Source organism: Neofelis nebulosa, chromosome 12 (genome assembly GCF_028018385.1).
Source record: "Neofelis nebulosa isolate mNeoNeb1 chromosome 12, mNeoNeb1.pri, whole genome shotgun sequence".
NCBI classification, from domain to species: domain Eukaryota; kingdom Metazoa; phylum Chordata; class Mammalia; order Carnivora; family Felidae; genus Neofelis; species Neofelis nebulosa.
The window spans coordinates 47,244,791-47,261,378 of record NC_080793.1 but is presented as its reverse complement, the minus strand read 5'-3'; the positions used below and the strand labels follow the sequence as shown (position 1 = coordinate 47,261,378).

General features: G+C 42.9%; 1 protein-coding gene across 15 annotated transcripts in view; it reads right to left on the bottom strand.

Moving 5' to 3' along the window:
- The window catches only part of ELAVL2 (ELAV like RNA binding protein 2), a 165,632-nt gene that overhangs the window by 121,954 nt on the left and 27,090 nt on the right, over positions 1-16,588 (bottom strand). For 3 of the 15 annotated variants that reach the window (XM_058695203.1, XM_058695210.1, XM_058695214.1), the window contains exon 1: positions 13,711-13,895. The exons of 8 other annotated variants lie outside the window; for them this stretch is intronic. The gene's annotated coding sequence lies outside the window, so the exon portion shown is untranslated. Of the gene's footprint in view, positions 1-13,310; positions 13,537-13,710; positions 13,896-14,880; positions 15,001-16,588 lie in introns of those variants that run through there. 4 more of the 15 variants (XM_058695216.1, XM_058695206.1, XM_058695204.1 and 1 more) reach the window with 4 other exon arrangements.

The window sequence follows — 16,588 nt, the reverse complement described above, 5'->3', positions numbered from 1 at the left end:
CAGAAATTAAAGAGAAGTGGTACATATTCATTAAAGTCATAGGTTAAAATTGTACTGTCCTATAAGTTGAAATGACATAAAAAGCTATTCAGCTCTGAATTCTGAACACATATCGTAAATTTGTTTCTCCTTGTGATGTCCTAAATCGTGGCTAAACAATAAGGAGCATCCTTGGCAAGACTGCACCTATAGGCTTCTACTCTTTGCTGTGTGTATTGGCCTACTGGGCCAATTTTACACTAGAGACACCTGCTTGTAAGGTAGAGACAATTTGATTGTTTTATTTTTTTAGGCTTACACCAGCTTCACAGAACACAGATGTTTATGACCAACAAGGAGTAAACTATACACAGGGATAAGAAACCAAAGAACATGCTAACATGCAGCTACTTCAGCTTCTCAACTTTAAGACCTCACAGACTGAAAGATCCACCACTACTAACTTCTCAGCTTCGAGAGAAATAAAAATCACTGCATTATGCAGACAGATTTAGGAGACTCAAAATCACTGTAAAAAATTTTTACATGTAAGATGATGAAATACAGCACTGGTTAAAGCGGTAATTTTTACTAATATTTTCTCGTAGTAGTTACAATTTTAATAAGATCACCTGTCATTGTGATTTACCTAGAGATTCAGATAAAATTTTCTCAACTGACAGTAAGTTTCAAGTACTGTATTATCTTACTTTTCCTATAAATTATCTCTATTCTAGGGGCGCCTGGGTGGCTCAGTTGGTTGAGCATCCGACTTCAGCTCGGTCACGAACTCTCAGTTTCTGAGTTCGAGCCCCGCCTCGGGCTCTGTGCTGGCAGCTTGGAACCTGGAGCCTGCTTAGGATTCTGTGTCCCCCTCTCTCTCTGCCCTTCCCCTGCTCATGCTCTGTCTCTGTCTCTCAAAAATAAATAAAATGTTAAAAAAATTTTTTTTTAATTATCTCTATTCCCAACTTTGAATTCAAGTGAATCAAACAAATGTTCCAGAAGTCTTTACTACAAATAAGTAGCACACTAGATGCCAAGAGAAAAACGATAACAATAATGATGATAAAGTCCCTTTTCCAGAGAAGACCAAAAGGATTACTCTGAACCTATATTTTTCCCCATCCATTCTCCAACCAATTTTTCTGACAGTTAAGTTGGAGAAACAAGGTGAATCAAGTACAATCTTTACTGGGTGTATATTTTGGTTGATTCAAGTTTGGACATCATACATCCTACTGAACACCTGACCTCCAACTATTTTTCTCAGAAAATAGTGGTATTTCTAAAAGCCCACCAGACTTGGAAAATATTAGTTTCAGAAACTTAACAAGCTTAATAAGGAATAACTTTTAGATTCTACACTACAATGAGCCAGGGTTACATGAATGTCACTTTCACTGGGAATAGAACATATAGTATTTCCATCTTTTTTCCTGATTTTAGCAGCATCCAAAAATAAGTTGGAGACAGTGTCTTCATTCCCTTGCTTATAGAAAATAACCAATCCATACTTCATATGCTTCCAAAAAGTAATCCTGCAAGTCAAGACTGCCAGCTGGCATCCGGAAGACACCAGCCTGTGACAGCCTGCGATGGAATCCTTCCAAAAGTCACCTAGCCATGGGCCTAAAATAGTGCAAGGTCAGAATCATGCGCCGGGGGAAACAAGTGGGCATTTTGCTGGGAATGTTACAGGGACCAGAGTGAGGCTTTTAAAACAACAGTAACAACAGCTCTACCACTGAGGAGCCAAACATTATAGCCTGGATTTGAGATAGTCTCTCAGCTGCCTCTTGGATCTCAAACTCTGGCCTTAGCAGTCTTAAACTACAACCAGCAGAACTATGCAAGGTAGAAAAAACATCATTTTGGAGTTCATGGAAAAGGTACTGAACAAAGAGTCACAGACCCACGTCCTACTTCCCCACTCAGGAGGTTGAATCCTTAGGCAAACCACCTAACCTCTGAGCTTCATTCCTCATCTATAAACTGATTATCCCTAGGAAGCTGTGGTAAGTTTCTGGAAGAACAGATACATTGGGCACCATCACTGCCACTAGAAGAAATGCTCTCATCTCCTGGTTCCATGGTTCCAGGTGGTGCACCACCTTCAATTACTGCTTCTCCTGTCCTAATAGGCCAACAACTAAAACCAGGCAGCTCCTTGCTGTCCCCTCCAATACACTGTCAAATTACCCAATACAAGATTTCTTACTCTGATTGCATTCTTAAGAAACAATAATTTAGAAGTTACTTTAGAAGTTGTACAAAAGGGAGACGAAATGTATCTCTTCATTCTTCTTCATGAGATCACCAACTATGTTGCTCACCATCAAATCAAACTTTGCCTCTTACTGTCCACAAAATAATGCCCATAAATTAGCCAAACTTTTTAAAAGTCCAAGAACAACAAGAATTTGTCTTTAACAGTTGGCTCCAACTGAAGGCCTGAAGCTCTCCAGAAAACCAAGGAAATGAAATAGCATATAATAGTCTGTTTGATCACCTCTCTGAAGAAAAAAAAAAAAAAAAGGTAACGTAAAAAAAAAAATCCCTTAATGCAGAAAAGCAACAGGCAGACCTGAGCCACAAAAACTGGCAAGAGAAAGCTACAATCAGCATTCTGGAGAACCCATAACCCTGCCAGATATGGTCTTAGGCATGAGGAAGACTCAAGGAAAAGGTACACATCACTGCTGTTAAAAGCATTCCAGCTTCTGACCTGTTACCTGCTTTCTGCTACTGGAACTATACTAAGAGGAAGGAGCTGAATAAACATTATAATCTTTACTTTTTCTCAGGTGTTTTGAAAAATGTTATTTTTGATGCTGGTACATCATGCTGTGGAGAGACTATGGGGGGAAAAGAAAGGCTGGGGCTTCATGCAGTACACAGACACATACACACACCGTGCCTGGGATCGTTCTGGGACAAGAGCAGAATTAAGACAGTCACAGCAGCATCTCTGTCCAGCCACAACTTAAAACTTGGCAGGTTCTGCATTGCATAAATATGCTTCACCAGTGACTGGGCTCCTGGCAAACTAGGAAATATTCATACCACAAAAGAGAATCAAAAGGAATAAAAATGACATGGGAGGAAGTGAAGAGAAGGGAGGGACACAAAACTAAGTAAATAAATATATACCCAAAACTGACCAAGAAAAGCTACACCCTCTGGTCCCCAAAGCAATATGCAGCAACCTGGCAATATCCTTAATATCCAGACTACAGAGTTCTGTCCCTTTTCTCAATCCCTCAAACACTACCAAACTGAGGGGCAGGGCAGGGTGGGGACCACAACATCTTCTAAATTATCATTTTCTGTCTCATCTCCTTAAGCAGACAAACCACATGGGAAGACAGGATGTTTTAAAAACCTTCTCGGGGCGCCTGGGTGGCGTAGTCGGTTAAGCGTCCGACTTCAGCCAGGTCACGATCTCGCGGTCCGTGAGTTCGAGCCCCGCATCGGGCTCTGGGCTGATGGCTCGGAGCCTGGAGCCTGTTTCCAATTCTGTGTCTCCCTCTCTCTCTGCCCCTCCCCTGTTCATGCTCTGTCTCTCTCTGTCCCAAAAATAAATAAAAAACGTTGAAAAAAAAAAAAAAAATTTAAAAACCTTCTCTAAAGCACTCTCAGTATCTACCATTTACAAATACCATCTCATGAAATAGTAAGTATTATATAACATTCCTGGCTTCTAAGCACGGTCCCAATACAAAAAACTTGAAAAATGTTTTAAATCCTGGGGTGCCTGGATCAGTTAAGTGTCTGATTTTTGATTTCAGCTCAGGTTATGATCTCATGATTTGAGTTCAAGCCCCACATCAGGCTCTATGCTCAAAGCATGGAGCCTGCTTGGGATTCTCTCTTTGCCTCTTCTTCTCTCCCCCTCCCCTGCTTGTTCTCTCTAAAAATGAAGAAACATAAAATTACATTAATTTTTTTTTAATCCTTTAACAAAACTAAGAAAACTTTAGATGAATTTGTTAAGGATCTAGATGCCAAGTTAACCACCAGCCAGCCCACCTATACCAAAGCCTTTATCATACAGAAGTAATCTCCATAACAATGGTTTTCAACCTTGAGGGAAATAAAACACTCTTTTTCCCAGTTCTCAATTCCCCACTCCAAACCAACAATCAAGACACTGTAAAAGCTCCTCAAACAGATGACCCAGGACACACCAAAATAAGCAACAAATTCATCTTAAAAAATCATATAATCATGAAACAGGATTGGTACTCTTGGTACCAGGAGTTCTTTTCAAACGCCTCTTAAAAATAATATACTTATGAGGGGTGCCTGGGTGGCTCAGCCAGTTAAGCCTCTGACTATTTCAGCTCAGGTCATGGTCTCATGGTGTGTGAGTTCAAGTCCCATATCAAGCTCTGTGCTGACAAGTGGAGCCTGCTTGAGATTTTCTCTCTCTCTCTCTCTCTCTCTCTGCCTCTCCCGGGCTTGAGTGCTAAGACAAATGAACAAACTTAAAAAAAATTTTTTTTCAATGGGGCGCCTGGGTGGCTCAATTGGTTAAGTGTCCAGCTCTTGGTTTCAGCTCAGGTCATGATCTCACAGCTTTGTGGGTTTGAGCCCCACGTCGGGCTCTGCACTGACAGCACAGAGCCTGCTTGGGAGTCTCTCTCTGCCCCTCCCCCACTCATGCTGTCTCTTTCTCAAAATAAATCAATTAATTAAAAAAAAAATCACAATCTTAAAAATTTTTTTAAATAATACTTCTATAATTTTTTTTCAATAAAACTATATACAGTTAATTCAAAATTAGTTTTTTTTTAAAGAAGCATATACTTTTACTCACACCCCAAGTATTAAAAAAATGAAACTTGGAGGAGCTGCAGACTGCACCAATTTTTAAAACTGCCAGCATTACATGCCTCTTATTCAGAAGAATTACGCTAAGATGTTCAATACAGGGACATAATTCTAATTCCTCGTTATGACTGGTCTACCTCAAGTGGCTGCCAGGAGAACAGGGCTTTACAGGCATTGTTCTATCCTTAGATGCTACATTAATGCTGGTTGATCAAATAGATCTTTGGATCTGTTTGCCAGGCTGAACAAACAGTTAACTAGAAATGTAAGTGCTTAAAGTCACCAAAAGGAAGGCTCTACACTGACATTTTCTACCTATTTATCATTCATCTATATTCATCTCACTAGACACTAACACACACCAAAGATGCTCTCTGCTATTCAAATTGTGCTATTATGCTCAGGACTAGATTAATGATATCCACCATCCTTATTGCAAAAAAAAAAAAAAAAAAAAAAAAATTACAGCATTGGTCCAACATATGTGGAGCCTCTTTCTACTTCTGCTGGTCCATCAGCCTGCTATACTGCACACGTGGGACAAAGCTTCGCTAAAGCTGTCCTGCTGTTTCTAGAGAAGAGCAGAAAAGGCTGAAGTCTGAAAAAAATAAGGGAGAGAAGAGGAGAGACAACACACATAAACCTCACACCTGGTAACCTCTCATATCAGCTCTTTTTTACAGCATTCTGAAGGGAAAATGTCTTTTCTAAGCTGACACCATCAGCAAAGCTGTTAGCAGGTGGGCCACAGGCCTCTTTTAAACAGCTCATAACATCCTATTAGTTTTCACAGCACCAAGCAACTTCTGCTGACCCCAAAGCATGTGATAAATACAAGCAGGTGACCAGCAGGAAGAAATTCCTACTCCCAGTAGGGGCAGGTCTAAAATCCCAGGGAGAGGGAGAAAAGGTAAGATAAAACTGCTGGAAGGACATCTTATAAAGAAAAGAGAAACTCTCTTTAGACCAGAGATTAAAGGAGACTTCTTTAAATGAGGTAAAGGAGAGAACTACATTTATACAGAGTGATCTAATATAATTCAAATATTTGCAAGGACAATCAAAAGCATATGAAAACTTAAGAACTCCCACTTTTGTCTTTATATTTGAGTGAACTTTTTAATTCCCATGGCTTTAGGAACCGTCACAAAATCACGACTCTAATATCCACAAAGGCCAGGCAGTAATTTATGCCCAAAGTGAAACAAATTAGGCTCCACATAAAAGATGCAGTTGACAAATATTGGCTCCGTGTTGCTCCACCCTTCCAACTTTTCAAGAGACATGAAATGTGGCTCTAGATCTTTATATGGTATTTCCTAGCACCTACAACAGTTCACTACTTTTTTGAAAAAAACAGGTTTAGGGGCACCTAGGTGCCTCAGCCAGTTAGGCGTTCGGCTTTGGCTCAGGTCATGATCTCTCGGTTCATGAGTTCCAGCCCCACGTGGGACTCTGTGCTGACAGCTCAGAGCCGGGAGCCTGCGTCGGATTCTGTGTCTCCTTCTCGCTCTCTGGCCCTCCCCCACTTGTGTGCTCGCTCACTCTGTCTCAAAAATAATAAATGAATAAACTTAAAAAAATAAATAAAACAAAAATATGGTTTAGGCAAAATAAAACAGCTACAGACCAAATACAACCCTGGTCTGATCCGGAACCTATGGCAGAAACTATTTGTCCATGGATACTCATTTCTTCTTTTTGTCCTCTAATGTCAGCAATTCACTTGATCACAGAAGATATTCTTCAGGGAGTAAAATGTAACAAAATGCTTAAGAGTCAATACAACTGTTCAAGCCAAATGAAAAAAAATAAATACAGGGACAAATGAGTAGGCTGTACCTGTCCCAGAATTGTCAGGCAAGAGGCAGAACTACCCCAGGGCTCAGAAGCATAGACAGGTGACTAAGAGACAGAGGGCTAGCACAGAGGTGTCAAAGAGAAGAGAGGAAGGCTGTGGGTAGATCAAGTTCCTTGAAGAGACAATGGGAGCAAAGGGATAAAAGTCAAAAGCACGGATGACCTAGTATTTGAGAAAAGTCCATGAGTCATTCACAGCTATAGGCCAGAAAGGACCCCAGAGGTTTAAACAAAATAAACCAGCCACCAGTAAGTAGCACCTCCGGGAAAGAAAGTGGTGTTGAGTAAACTCATACAGCAACAGGCCTTAACTGGGAATAGGTTATGAAAACTTGCTCGCTCTATAATAAACTCTGTATACTTAAAACGGTCTAGCTAGTTCCGCAATAAAGGCGGGTGATCCTCACATCACCAGAGGGGCCTCCAGTAGGGAAGCAGGATCAGTAAGATTTTAAAAAACTGACTTTGGAAAGTAGCTCAGAGTAAACTCAAGATCAAGTACAATCAGTTCCAGGAATATTTTACCCACCTTACCCAATTCACTGAATTTATTTTCAAATACACGGTGATTTATTTGCTTCGAGAAATACCTCTTGTACTTCTGATACACACAAATGATGCCTAAAGAATAAAAATGTGTTAAACATGCTTTAAAAACTGAACAAGTGAGCAATTTCCAATAACTTACTTGACAGGGCATCCATCAATGACTTCACTTAGGGTGGTAAGAGGGTAGTGAAACAAGCAGGAAAAAAATGTATTTCTATGTGAACTCCATTTTCTGATGTATAGGAATAGATTCTTGATAAGAGATTAAACAAAATTCAAATCAGGAAAATAGGGACTATTTTAATTTAAATGCTTAAATTTAAAAATTTGATTTCTCATTGAAAAAAAGATGTAATATTTAAATTAAGACATTTATATTCCTGGAATGTTAGCTGGCTTAATTCTCATAATTTCACATGTAATTTTTTAACATTATTTATATTTTCAAGAAAAAAATGCATCTTAAACTTCCCTTCCAAATCCCATCATCATAGATATATTTATACCTATTTCCATACTAAAATGTTCAAAGACACCATTCTCCCAAAAACTCCCTGCAATTTGGGAATTTTCTCTTTCTCCATGGCAGAAATATACATTATATGATGGCATGTTATGAAGATTACTAAAAGTTGTTGTTCTTAATAACACACTTAAATCCAAATATATAAAACTAATCAATGGGAACCACCTATCACTACCTTTCCAACTCAGTAAACATGGTCAATCCACTCCCAAAAATCTCGTATTTTCATAAGCTCGTCTTTACCTCGTCCTTGACATGTGGAGGGTGAGGTTTTATAGTCAAGGAAGTTAAAAAAAAAAAAAAACAAGGACATAGTAATTGAGCAAAACCAGACAAGGGAAACTTCAGACTTCCAGCTTAGCATATTGTACCTGGCTCGGCTAAATTAAGAATTTCAACTTAAGTGACAAAACCTACTGAGGCAAGACAACGCAGTAGCTAAACTGGCAGCATTGTGCTCACCAGAAGACCTTACATGTGTAATATTTGTTTACAAAATCAGAATGGATTTTAAAACAAACTATGAGAAGACAAGGAAGCTTAGAATATGCCTTCGATGAAAGCTAAAAGCCATATTGGTAAGGCTACTGCAGGGAAGAACTGATCCGAAAGGCTTCGCCCTGCCCTCACTAGTATATAACAACTCCAATTTTCAAAGTCCTATTTCCCAAATATAACCTCATTTTATCGCTCTTTAATCCTGAGGGCAAGATAGTAAAAACTATACAGAAATTTCAGTGTATGTACATTTCTCTAGGGAGAGAGAGCCCACAGCTTCCTTCAGATGCTCAAAGAGATCAGAATTTGATTATTAGCTAGAAATTTCCATTTTATAGGGACTCCGTAACAAAGATACAGGAAAGCTGAGAATTCTAAAGCAACTACTATGCCTCTTCTTGTAAGATAATAAAACTAGTCAAGAAAATGTCTAATAAAGCTTGAACTGAGTTTGACCACGGCTAAAAGCAAAATGAAATAAAAACTCATCCTGAAATGTTGATCTGCTTGATATTTATGAAAATATGGATTTTTGTGATATTCTGTTAACACAGTCTTTACGGTTGCTGAAATAATCTCCAGTAACTAACAGCCTGCAACAACAAAAATTCTACAGGAAAAGAAAAGCTAGTCATGTAGAATACAAATTCCTTTTTATGAGACAGACTCCTTTAAGTCAAGGGGAAAAGGCTGATACGAATCTATCACTATTAGATTAGGCAAAGGAAAAAAATACAGATACCTCAACCTAAGAGTTCAAAACTTATCTGATCTAGAGCAAAACCTTCAACATGTTTAAAAACAAAAAAAAAAAAAACATCATCAGAAAAACCCTATCATTTTACTGTCTCACAATAAACAAATCTATTGAGAAAAAATGTCAATTATTTTTCCCAAATAATTTCTAAAAGTGGGTAAGGGGGCCTTGCCTGTCAAAACTTATTTGCTATATATACATTTTCAAATTGACACAACAGAAGTCAGATACGGAAATACACACAAATACTACATGTAAGTTTAAAGAAAGAAAAAAAGTTACTTGCAATTAATAAGGCAAACTCCAAGTTGGTTTAGTTTTAATCTCATGCCACCTATTCCTATGACCTTGGTTATTTTACCTATCCTACTCCTTGCAAGAGCACCCATCCTCTTCTATACGAAGATTTATTACAAGCAAAACCTGTATGCCATCACCCAAAACTATTCAGCAACACTCAAAAGGGAAACATACAATTAAGAGTATCAGTAAAATTGATGCATTCAAAACCTAGCCTATAACTCTGAGAAAATAATACCTTTACCAAAAATAGATATCTAATATAGCCCAATCCCTGGACAGGTAGCACTAGTATTAAAAGGGGAAATATCTATAGAAATGCACCCAGTACAGTGTTACTCAGAGAAGAGTCATCTTTTGTTTTATACAAAATACAAGGCTAGAGATACAGAAAGTCATATTCTCTTAAAAAATATTTTCCCGGGATCTTGCTAAAATTAAAATTATGATATACATCATGCATGCTGAAATCTAAATGTTTGTTAGTGAAAAATGTCCTAAATATTCCATAAAACATCCATAGGATTTTACTATCCTAAATTCCTATTTTTAGTTCAGATTCTGAAAGTTACCAATGCTACTTAAACCACAAAGCATGTATCTTTTAATACACAAAAGCCTTAAAACATAGTATTGCCTTTTAAACTAAAGCACCTGTTTCTGCTTAACAAATTTATATTGCTCAAAATCAAGAAAGAAAAATCAACATTGCAAACCAATTAGTACCTAGAATCAAATAAATAGACCTTAAATGTCCTGCCCAAATCAGAAACATAGAACAATGAGTTTGGCATTAAAGTACACAACATGTAGGTTCTGTAAGTAACCAGAACCAGTGAAGACTTCCACATCTGTATAATGAAACTGGCCAAAGCAAGTGAACATTCTGTGTGTCTAAGTGTCCTCTACATTGTTAATTCAAGAGTTGGGTGTGGCATCACCAGTGTATAAAGCCATCAAATTTCAAACAGTTCTGTAATATATTAGCATAAAGCAGCAATATTGGCAACTAAAAATATTAACAAACAAGACAGACTTAGGCCAGAATAAGCTGCATAATCTGTGGATCCCCATGCGAAATCAAGGTACAGGGTCCCCTTGTTAAAAATTTAAGAATTTCAAGGGAGAGCGGTTAATACTGTATGGGTTATATGTCCACAAAGCAGTTCTACTTCCAAACAAGTACTCGTGCTTAAAAACAAAACCAAACCTCAAATGCGGTAGTTTACCATGATTCATGGCCTGTCCAGCGGAATATGCAAAGAATAAGAAAGAGATGAGGTAAGAAGGCTACGGGCTGGTTTTCCATAGGGTGACATACCACCCACACCCCACAGCCGCATACCACCTCACCTATATACAGCCCCCCAATACCATCAAAAAAATAACCTGACCAGGCTAAAGATCATGGATCTCTAGGCTCCCTTATTCCAAATAAACATTGGTGACAAAGGTGGCAAAAAGAATGTGATATGGTAACTTTAGTAAGAGTTCAAAGGAGAGCAAAAGAATTGACCTTACCAAGCAGACCAATCTACCAAAAAGGTTACCGGTAAAGTCAGTCTTAATAACATGCTATTTTGGAATATCCAGTTCTCTGGGCAAAAAAGAACATGAAGGGTGGTGCTCTGCCATGCTAATGCCGGAAAAGATCCCAGGTTTAAAAAAATCTATTTTTTTTCCCATCAAAGAAAAGCTGACCCCAGTTTAGAAGTCAGGGTATCCTTCGTAGCTTTGTTGTGTCCTTAAGAAAACTTGGGACTTGCTTCTAGAATGAAAGAAAGAGGTTGGGGGGAGGGGGGAGGCAGTATTTTTAAAAATTATAATCATGTTAACAAGCAAAGCATGGAAGGCTAGAATAGCAGGAAGTGGTAACAAGGATTCGGCAAGAAACATCTGTCTGCATACAAAGATTGAAAAGGCTGGATTAAGGAACGGGGCAGTAGAAATGCCACCTACAGCACTGTTGTTCCATATCTCACTGGGAGATAGGTCATAACTAATAGTGCAAAACCCCGGCAGAGAAGGACTTTGCTTCTCTGGTAAAAAAGAAATAACCAGAACCAACCAACCCTCCCCCCACCCCACCCCCAAAAAACAAACAAAAAGGAACTCTTAACAACTCATGCATTTTTAGTCTAGAAAAAAATTTTTAGTCTAAAAATAAGGTTCAGTAGTAAAATGACAAGCCCAGCCTACACTCACCAGTTTGGCTTACCTGTTCTATTCCAGGAGCATACCCTAAAAATTCTCTTCAACCACAGGAACAGTGTGTACAGCTTAAAAGAGCTGACCTGATTCCTAAGAGTAAACACTACACAATGAAGCAAACACCTAAAGAAGGGGGGGGGGGGGGGGGGAAGGGGAGGGGGGCTTAAATGCCTCAGGCTGTCTTTGAGGGATAAATAAAAAAACCTCATTCCCCGAAAGGTGGCAGCACAAAGTTACCCAAAAAGGAATTAAGGGGCCAGTTTTGATCACACAAACACAAAAATTCTCTCAAAAAGGAAAAAAAAAAAAAAAAAAAAAGGCAGAGGAATCATATAAAATTGGATGTAATGTAACAATTTAGTTTTTCCTGCCCCACCCTAGCCATTATCTTCTCGACAGTTTTTTTTCTTGCCCCCTCTTCCCCTTTTCTCCCCCATTTTCAAGGGAACTTTCTCTAAGTACGTACACCCTCTCCAGCAGTATTAAATCAACATTCCTACAAACCTCTTATAAAGAATAACCCAAAAACAAATGCAGTAATGTTCCTGTCCATCCAGCAGAACAGTCATCGTTTCTAGACCAAAAGGTCCAGATGAGAAAGTAGATCCAGAAAAGCTTTTCTACCCGCTTACCAAAATGGAGACTCTGGGTCAGCTTCCGCAAGAGCGAGTGAGCTTAGCACAAATGAAAAATTCAAAGGACTCTCGGGAAACGATTCTCGAGAAGATTGTCTTCAAGGGCAACTAACCAGTATTTCATAAAAACTGATTTTCTAAGGGGATGGGGAAATCACACAACTGGTATTCGAGTGGTTTTAAATGGACTTATTTGTCTCAAGTTTGGGACTGAGGTACATTTTTATGAAGACAGGATTATTATGGGTAGGTCCACCAAAAAATTAAGTTTTAAAAAACTCTTTGTCCTTGACGGAGATCTATTCATTTGGCATTGCTAAGCATCATTCCCTGGGGAGGGAATAAAAGAATAGATACCGAGTAACAAATTCTTTCTCACATTCTCGGAAAATGTAGAAAGAGGATAAGAGATGAAATTTTTATCATAAAGATGATCATTTTAAATGCACACTATTTTAAATGACCATCTGGACAACTACAACTCCATGCTCATAGCTCACATCTAGAGACGAGGTTTTGCGCTCCAGCTCTCCAGGATAACAAGTAGGCTTTTAAGACAACGCTGTGGAAAGACTGCTTGCTGGTCATTGTCAAGACCACTGGAGAGGCACCTGCTGGTGAACCGATGTTGGTCTGAGCGAGACCACCAATCGCACCAGTGCACGCACACACATCCGTGCACGGGGGCCGCAGCTGGCCAGCCCTCCTGGCAGAGCTGAAGGCGCGACTGCCGCAACCTACCGGAGCGAACCAAAGCCCCGGGTCCACCTCGCCCAGCGATTCCCGCCCAGAGCACCGCTCGCGCGCAAACCCAGGATGCCACCGCGAGCTGCGACCTCGCGCGGCTGCGCCCGGCCTCACCTAATACCGCGCAAAAGAACGAGCGGCCCGCGGGATCCTCTTTGCTCTGCCCCGGCCACCCCCAGTCCCATGCCACCTCCGCACATTGCGTGGCCGCTGCAAGTCTCCAGACGCCCCGGGAGCTCCAAGGGCCACACGCGAAGAGGTGCCGTACCAAGTGGGCACGCCACCAGACACCATCCGGCAGAGGAACCCACCGCACACAGTCTCCCGAAAGGCGGGGTTGTCAGTTCGCCACAGGAATCTTGCCCTTTTTCTAGAAAAGCCCCCTCCCCCGCTTTCCCTCCAAAGCACTCACCTGCGTCTCGGCGCAGTTCCCCTCGCGCTACACGCGGCCGTACCGGGGCACGTCCAGGCCCTGAACACGCTGCCTGGACCGACTGGCCCCGCTCGGCTCCCGCCGCCCCCAACCAGCTAGTGCCCACAGGAGGGGCGGTGCCACCTCCCGAGGCGCCCAATTCCCTCTACTCCCGCCGCAAGGGGCCGAGCTCTAGGAACTTCGCGTGCACAACCTCCGCCGCCCCCACCGGCGTTCCCGCCCGAGGCCGGACTAGGGCTTCCCACTAAGCGCAGGCCGGACTCCGCTCGGCGTCGCGGCGCCCGCACACAACCCTTAGCCTGGGCGTCCAGAACAGACCCCGGGCCAGGCGCGGCGTGCCCGTCCTCCCCGCCCCCACTCCCACGCCCCCCGCACTTGCCTGCTACGACTCGGAGCTGCAGCTACTACGGCTTGCGCCGCCAGCCGTCAGCACAGCCGCGGAGGAGTCGCTCCGGGCGGGCTCCGCGGTGAGGCGGTGGCGGCGGCGGCGGCGTCCCCAGTCCTAGCGAAGGCAAGAAGGCGGACTGGAACCCGGCGAAACCCCCGCCCTGCCCTCGTCGCGCCGGCGACCGGCCTCCTCACCCGGCCGGCAGCTGCCTCAGTGACGCCCAGGCGCCGCGGTCCCGCCGTTTGTAGCGGGGCGGGGAGGAGGGGCTTGCTTGGAAGAGCGCCAGGAGGCGGGGCCGGCGGCGAGTTCGCGGCGCCGCGGCCGCCGCCGCCGGCGCGTGCCCTGCCCGGCAGCCTGCCGGTCTGTGCCTGCGAGAAGACGCCCGGCTGCGGCTGCTCGGCTGGGTCCCTCCCGTCTTCCGATTCCGAGCAACCTCCGGGACCAGGTTCCCCTGGCAGCGCGGAAAGCGTCGCGCGCCCAGAGGCGGTAGATTCCAGGTGCAAGTTTGCAAACCCCGAGGTTCCAGGCGCTAACGGGGAGCCAGAACGACTCGCGCAGGGGTTACTTTGATGTATATGTATGTGTATCAAATACATACACATACATACATACACATATATAGCAAGTACAGTTAAAAGGCTTTTCCTCTACTTCATAACCGAAGGGTCCTGTCCCTTGGCAGAAAACTAAAGGCTTAGCCCTGGCTGCCCCTCTATGCCTCTCTAGATGGAATCTGACGTTCAGATAAGCCCGAGTACCTGTGCGGGGTGCTATACTCTGCTTCAAACGCAAAGTAGGAAATCCTGCACTCGACTATACAAGAGCCTGTCGCTCGCCGCATCTTTCGAACGCCCCCCCTACGTTAGCCCCGAAATGGCCAACTCTTCACCGAGGGGGCGTCACATAGCTACCTAGTCTTGGCCCGCCCCCACGCCCTGCTCAATCGCCTTTCCCCAGAAAAACCTGTGCCTGTCCTCAGACGCAGCCCCGCGACTGGGAGTCAAAATCGACCCCGAGCCACGCGGTGGGAGCACGTTTTTACACCTGCTCAGCCGCTTAATTACGAGAGCACCTGTCGTGTTGTGGTTTTCATTGCAAAGGCTTCTGTTTTAACCCTTACCCCATAAAAACTACATTTAAAATATCACCTGTCATACCTACCTGAAATCGCAAGAGGTAAGAGAAAGGAACTGAGCAGTGGGCGACTGAGTCGCCGCAAGAACGTGACCGAGGTTACAGCTTCAAGGGCATGATGCGGGTTTGATGCAGCAAGGTCCGCTAAGGGCGCCCAGCGCTCCCCGCCCCCACGCGACGGGCGGGGCGGGGGGGGGGGGGGGGATGGAGAATGGAGGAAGGACTCCTCTAACCTATGGCGGGGGTGGAGGCGGCAAAATTGCCCTGTTGGGCGAAGTCAAATCAGGCATAGTAAAGTAAGGGGTTTAACCACATGGAAATAGAGACAATCCATCCCTCAGTTTGGGGAACCCAGACTGGGGACACCAGAAATAGCTAATTGATTCTATATCAGCATTTCTGTTGTCACCCTAAATCCGATTAGCAATTAAATGACCTTAATTGACTTTGTACGGGGTTACTGGGAAAACCGCTCAAAGCGCCTGCGCCTCTTTGACCTCCCTCTAAACAGTTAATTACAATATTCCCATCCCTAGCAGGCGGGATTGCTAAAAATGCCTGTTTCCAAACGTTAGGCAAAACTGGGCCTACCAAATTTGCCAATCCAAGCCTAAAACTCTTAGAATGCCCTACGCCCTACTTCCTGAAGCTGACTTCTTGAAGTTATGGGAGATCTCTCTACAGAGTTCCCCAAGTCTTCCAGTCCATTTCGACCTGCAAAACGTTGCGTTTTTCGTGGAGAACTCCAGAAGAGGTTAAAATGGGGTGCCCAAGCACTTGGTCAAAACATGGAAGGAGAACCCAGGAGTGCTTGGTGTAAGACATACTCAGGGAATGACAATAATAACTGAGCAATAGTTACTTTTTTAATCCTCCAAAAAGCGACTTTTAAACACTCAACATTTTTTTTTTTTTTTTGCAGACTTATCTGTTCAGATTCGTGACAAACCTTTCAGATGTCCCATTTAAGAAGCCATTTTGCAAAGGAAGTCTTACAGGCTCAAATAGATTTTCTACTCTACCATCTCTAAAACATGCACACTTTTTTCTTGACCTTTAGGAACTTATTTCCAATTAGGAAAATAATTTATTCGGTTACTATTGTCTTTTCTGTACTCTCCCCCCACCCTCGACTTTACGCCTGCATTTTATAGGTTGCAGTTTAGGCCTAAGAAATAAACCACCTCCATCTCCCTCCTATTCCCAATATCCAGAGGATGGGTATATATATAAATTGGGATGTGGGAAAGGGCTAAACGTTTAGAAGCTTAACCAACAGGAGTGGCACATGAGTGGGGGGGGGAAAGAACCCGTGCATTTCGGGAAGAAAGTAAGAGATTCATCTCAGCCCAGCAGTGTTAAGAGTAAATACTAAATGCTTGACTATTTCTCTCACTCTGGCCACAATAAAGCCAGATCTGCAGCTGGCAATTACAAGAGAAAATACCCAGACTCGACATCAGTTTCGCTAACCCGTATTTGAAAATGGCAAACGGGGAACGTATCCAACCTCCAATTTGCCACAGTTGTATAGCTCTCATATTAATTCTTTACAGACGTGAAATAGGTGGGTACGTAGCAACGTGCTGGGCATAAATTAAGCAACAATGGCCACGCGAGGTCCTATTCGCCGCGGAGCTCCCGTGCTGGGCACTGCCACCTTGCTATCCCCAGATCCCACCGCCCCGGAGATGGCAGAGTCCGGAGGCTAGCCCCAAGTTGGCTTTTAGACCGG